Source organism: Halichoerus grypus, chromosome 3 (assembly GCF_964656455.1).
Source record: "Halichoerus grypus chromosome 3, mHalGry1.hap1.1, whole genome shotgun sequence".
In the NCBI taxonomy this organism is placed as follows: domain Eukaryota; kingdom Metazoa; phylum Chordata; class Mammalia; order Carnivora; family Phocidae; genus Halichoerus; species Halichoerus grypus.
Genome location: NC_135714.1, coordinates 199,769,481 through 199,775,480, shown reverse-complemented (window position 1 = coordinate 199,775,480; position 6,000 = coordinate 199,769,481).

Below are 6,000 nucleotides of genomic sequence, written 5' to 3'. Positions count from 1 at the left end.
TGGTTCAAAAGGAAATTATACATCAAGTTAGGTACTTTCCTTTTGCTATATATAGCAGTTAGTTTTTACTGCAAAAAAATTAATGTGAAAGTAGAAAAGTAATGGAAAACACTTTTTATAGCTGACTTTGCAGAACATTACATCATAATTTGATTAATGCACCTACTTAACATTTAACTATCTTAAGAGAAATATTTTTCTTGTTTACAGCCCACATTTCTTCCTTCCCCCAAGCTTAATTTAATGCAAAAACTCCCACTGATATAATTGTTAATGCTTGAGAATTTTTGTTTCTGTTCACAAAGCATGAGATACATTTTTATGTGCCGTGTATTATATACGTTGAAGCAGCAATAACATTTCTCACAGCCTTGCAAAAATAAAACTAAGCCAGTGTGGTGACTTCAACAGCAAAAATCCTGGATTTAATTAATAACAAAGAAGTACTCTTCCAAAGATTAAGCAAAGATTTTATTTAAGTCCAACTCAGCAAAGAAAACTGGGTTCTTAATTGTTATTTGGTATCTGTCACGTAGGCTCCTAATGACTTCATTTTATTATCTGGTAGCAAAATTTTACTGAATGTAATTTTCTGATTGACTTGCATTCTATGGTATATGAATTATTAAAAAATAAAAGTTAATTAATCAGACTTTATTGTAACCAGCACTGTGCATATTGCAATCTCTAGCAGCAACATCTATGTAAAAAGATGTTTCCCACAGACTATTTCACACAGCCAAGGTTTTATATGCACAGGAAGCGCACTACTTCATAAAAGATAAAGATTCCTTTTCGTAATGAAAACAAAGGTTTAATATGTCAGAAAGTTTTTGACAACCTCAAATTTATGAATTGTAATAACCAATGAAAGTTTCATTTTTTGTGGAGGAGTAGGATTGCACTTTATCTTCCTGAAAAAGAACATTATCAACTCACTTAAAAATTCATATCTACAATTAACTGATATTAACTAATGTTTACTGAGCCCCTACTCAGTACAAGGTTTTTTCTGTCTTTAGGATTCCTAAAATGTGTTCCTTTTAGAGGATCATTTGAAACTACTCAGGAGAGCATTCTTACCTTTAAATAATAGTGCTATGGTTAGATGAAACAAAGAAATAAAATATTGAAATGTAAAAAATAATAAGAAACATGAGGAGTAGCATTTGTTTTGTTTTTTTAAGACATTAGTTAACTTTTTATATTTGAAAACTCTATATTCTCTCTTTTATGGACCAACATCACATATATGGGTTTTAGTTAAAATATGAAAGATGAAAAAGGACCAAGTTAGCTAAAGCTGCTTTTCCACCAATAGAGTTGATTCTCATAAATAAGTAAATATCATTCATTAATCTAGATATCTTCACTTAGATATCTAACACATTGTGGGCTTTATTTTATCTCTTCAAAGAGAGAACAGCACTCAGGAAAAACTAGCTTATATACTCAAGATGTAAATAAAAACTAAATATTCATTTAAGATTACACACACACACACACACACACACACACACACACATACAGACACAGGGGTGCCCGGGTGGCTCAGTTGGATAAGTGTCGGACTCGTGATTTTGGCTCAGGTCTTGATTTCATGGGTTCTGGGATCGAGTCCCGTACTTGAGATTCTCTCTCTCCCTCTACTTCTGCCCCTGCTTGAGTGTGCCCGTGCTGACTCTCTCTCTCAAATAAATAAATAAATAAATCTTTTTTTAAAAAAAAAACTTATTAAAAAAAGCATACACACATGTCAATTTCATATTTTTTGTTTAGGGGAATAAGGAGTATCATTTTTGTACACATTTTGTATACCTTTGAATACTTTGTATTATTTTTACCATGATCTGAGTGCTCTGGGTGCTCTACATATATTATTTTGCATTTTCTTCACAAATACAGTATACAATTAATAATTGTTTTCACTTAGGAAAACAATGTATGCTATCTAAGATATATGTGTTTAGAAATAAAAAGTTTTGATGTTCGCAAATGGTTCAGATGTGTGTGTTTGCATGAGTGCGTGTATGTGTATATTGATTGTGAGCAAACAGGTGTTTGTTATAATAGTGTTTCAATTTTTCAATATTCTGACATTTTTCTTGGTGAAGATTTGGAGAAAGAAATGACAGATCTGAACATTACCTAAATCCTATTCCCTTTCCTTCCCACCAGCAGTATATAAAAGTTCACATTTGTCAATATAATGGGTTTTAAGAGGTATTTTGCTGTTGCTGTGATTGCAAAGTCCTGCTCACAGTGTATTTGAGCATATGTTTATGTTTTTTGGAGGTTTGGGAAAATAAATTAGAATAGTCACTTATTGAGGACAATCTGTCAATATATATTAAAACTTCACATTTTCATACCCTAGTATTAAGAAGTTCTCCTTCCCAGTGTTTACCTTATGAAAAAAAATTAATTCATGTCCACACAGAGGTATGAGCCCTGGACACTCATTGGAGCATTCTTTGTAATAGAGAAAAATTGGAACCAACGTCACTGTCCATTAATAATTGCATGGCAAAAGAACAACACCCATATTGTGAATTCAGATGTACAAGCATGGTCCCTAATTGTGGTAAAGACTCAAAGCTGAAGACAAAATGTACTACATATGCCACATTTTAAAGAACATCTAAGCAGGCGTCAGCCATCTCCCTTGAGGGCTTCTGGAGAAGGGTCAGAAATGACCCTTAATGCCTCTTCGAGTGTGGTCATCCTCTCCATCCTATTCTAGGCCTATCCCTAGTTGATTATATACATATATGATGGTTAAGCAAATGGAGATAAGTTGCCCTCTCAGAACAGCATTTTGGTCAATAGCTTCGCTTCCCCACAGTGATTAGAAGAGAGAGATTTCACAAGCTCCCCAGTCCCCGAGAGGCACAGAAGATGGACGTGCATGCTCTCTCCCTGCAGCTGAGCATGGATGGTATGTTGGGATTTGCCAGGATGGCCACAGCATGGTGGGGAGGGAGGCAATCCCAGAAGGAGGCTTGTGAATGTCGAGGTGGTGAGCGCAAACACCAGTACCTAGAGAAGCCACTCCAAAGTGAAACGTCTCACGAGAATGATGCTCAGCATAACGTCCGTGTACAGGGAGAATAAAGCAGGGCAACCAACCAAGAAAAGAAGAACAATATCAGCCAGCTGGGTTAAGAGGTGTTTGCTCTTTTCCCTGTTCCTTCTCCCTCCTCTAAAAAACACAAGAGGAGCTATGTCAAACTGTGCACAGCCCTTGGTTAACGTCACACGTACCACCGTGAGAGACAGGCCCAGGACCTCGAGCTCACCTCCCCATCTGTGTCTTCCAAGTCATGAAAGTAACACACATTTTAGAAGGGAAGACAAAGTATACTTGCCTACCATATTTAATTCCACATGTATTTGACTTTTCTGATTTTTACATCATAATTTTGTTTTAAAAAATCGGCTTGCATGAATAAAAACCTCTGAGCTGGGAGCTAGAAATTCTCTTTTTTAATTCTAGTCATATAGCTTTGAGGAAAAGTTATTTAAACTTCTTAGCCTCATAATCCTTATCTTTAAGATTTGTCTAGATCAGTTATTCTTAAATTTTCTGAATCATGAACTAGTACGAAAATCATTTGAGCCTTTATCATCACAGTCTCAGAAAACTGTGAACCTGCTCACAAGAAGGATATTCAGATACACAAACTGATAAAATTTTGTATATTTGAACAGGCTGTGGACTCTGAGGCTGATCCCAATAAAGAGCCCTTAGACGATCTGCTAGATTTTTCTCATCTTGAATTCTGCACAAAATTCATAACTTTTGAATCAATCTAAGAGCTTTTTAGGAGGAAAAAAATCCCAAAGTTTCCCATATAACCTAGACATTGAATAGTAAATCATTGAATAAAAGGGTATGATGAACCCTAATCTTAAGTTATGAGGTTTCCATGGTTAACTGTTGTAAAATAAAATGTGTTTCCAATGATCTTTGAGATCAGGAGATGGTAAAATTTTTGTCGATAGTAAAAAGGTAAGTTTTCCAGGCCAGGTAGTCCATTGCAAGACTCAGCTTTGCCATCATAGCATGAAGTAGCTATAGACAATATGTAAACAAGTGAACATGGCTGTGTTCCAATAAAACTTTATTTACAAAAATAAGGCAATGGGTGAGGTTTGGCCCATAGGTTGCTGGCCTGGTTTTGATGGTCAAGTTATCTTTAAACTTCTCATTCAGTTTTACTCAGCATTGTTATTAATATTTTGCCCAAAAATTGAAGTATAACCTTAGTGGTCTAATTTATTTTTGTTCTGTTGAGGTGTAACAATATCCATAGTCTAAATTCATTTTCTATAGGCATAATATCTATAGTCTAAATTCACTATACATACAAGTGTATAGTTGGGAAAGCATGCTAAAAAGAATATGCTCTTACTGAAAAATTTATTGTGCTTTTTAGATGTGTTAGAGCTATAGATTCCAAGAATTTAGTGATTTTTTTTAGTCTAATACTGCATCCAAATCTCTTTTATTCTTTGTTTCATGAAAGTATGTTAGAATATAGCTTTACTGCCAAACATTACTAGCATAATGAAAAACTGACATTAAGAGTTAACATGTTCCTCTTGATTTGGTTCATCTAGATTTGTAATTTTTAAAAAATAGATAGGTAGCCGGTGAAAATTTTACAGCCAGACACACTAGTAGTTGTGGCATCTGTTCTAGTGCTTAGACATTTCAAAGCACTGAAGAGTACTTTCAACAGCTTACAGGAGAAAATCATCATTCCAGGTAATTTTTCTACGTTTGAAATACTTTCCATGGGTAATGGGTAGGTGATAAATAGGATCAAAATTTTAAATACACAGCATTAAAAATCCCACCAAATAGCACGGTAGCCAGATTGGAGCTGGTAGCATCAATCCAAGGACTTACTTATTTGGTTCTGAGCCTGACTCTTCACTGTGTAGACAAGCTTAATTTTTCATAATTCTGTCATTAAGGAACACTGCATTTTTCTGAGAGTAAAGATGAATGACAATGTAAATTATTTGGCTTTTCAGAAGATTTCACAGATTTACAACATCGTTCTGGTAGATGACAAATCCAAGATTCATATCTCAGGGTTAAAGAGCTGATGTCCTTCATGGATAAGTAGCTTTATAACATCAATTAATTATTTTTATTTGATATTTTATCTTGAGATAAAGATTTTGAATGCTAATTGAAACTCTGGTCTAGTTGCTGCCAAAGAAAGCTAAAACCTTAAATCTTCCTTTTCTTATATATAGTGTTTTTTAGTAGTGGTTTAAATAATGTCTTATGTAAGGTGCCTTGGATGAGTAAAAATACCCTTCATCCATAGGTATTTTACACTTGGTATTATTTTTCCAGATCTCACAAATCTGCTAAGAACTTTTCACTAACTTTTTTTTTTCCTTTTCTCCCTTCAAGAATTTAAACTGTTATTTTTCTGGGATCTTTCCCCAAAGCCCTAAATTTTATGATAATCATCTCTCTTCCTGTTTCTTTTGAGTTCTTAACTTTCTGTATTTCTCTGTTACATTGTGCACTCTGTTGCTCTCTGCAATATTGATTAGAAATGAAAAGTAAACAAAAACTAATACAGCTACCAGAGAAATTTATTGGTCTGCCTTTTTGACTTTCCTGTTTGCTTTATTATTTCTTTTGTAAATGATCCTAATATTTCTTCCTCCCTTTTCGGTTTAGCTAATTCAACATTTCTTATTCTCCAACCTGTGAAAGCTCATTACTAGGTTTCTGAGATTAGCAGTTTCTCTATATTCTACTAAAAGAACACTTTTATTGACTTTTTGGTGTTTGATTGGCTGTTTTACATATTTATGGTTGCCTCACATTTGTCTTTATTACAAGAGAACGATTTATAGCTAGACATTCAAGGCAGGAATCAGTGGCAATGTTTTCATATATTTTAGGTATATTTTTAATATTAAAAAATAATTTGACCCCACCATCGCCATCACAGGGGTATACAAGGT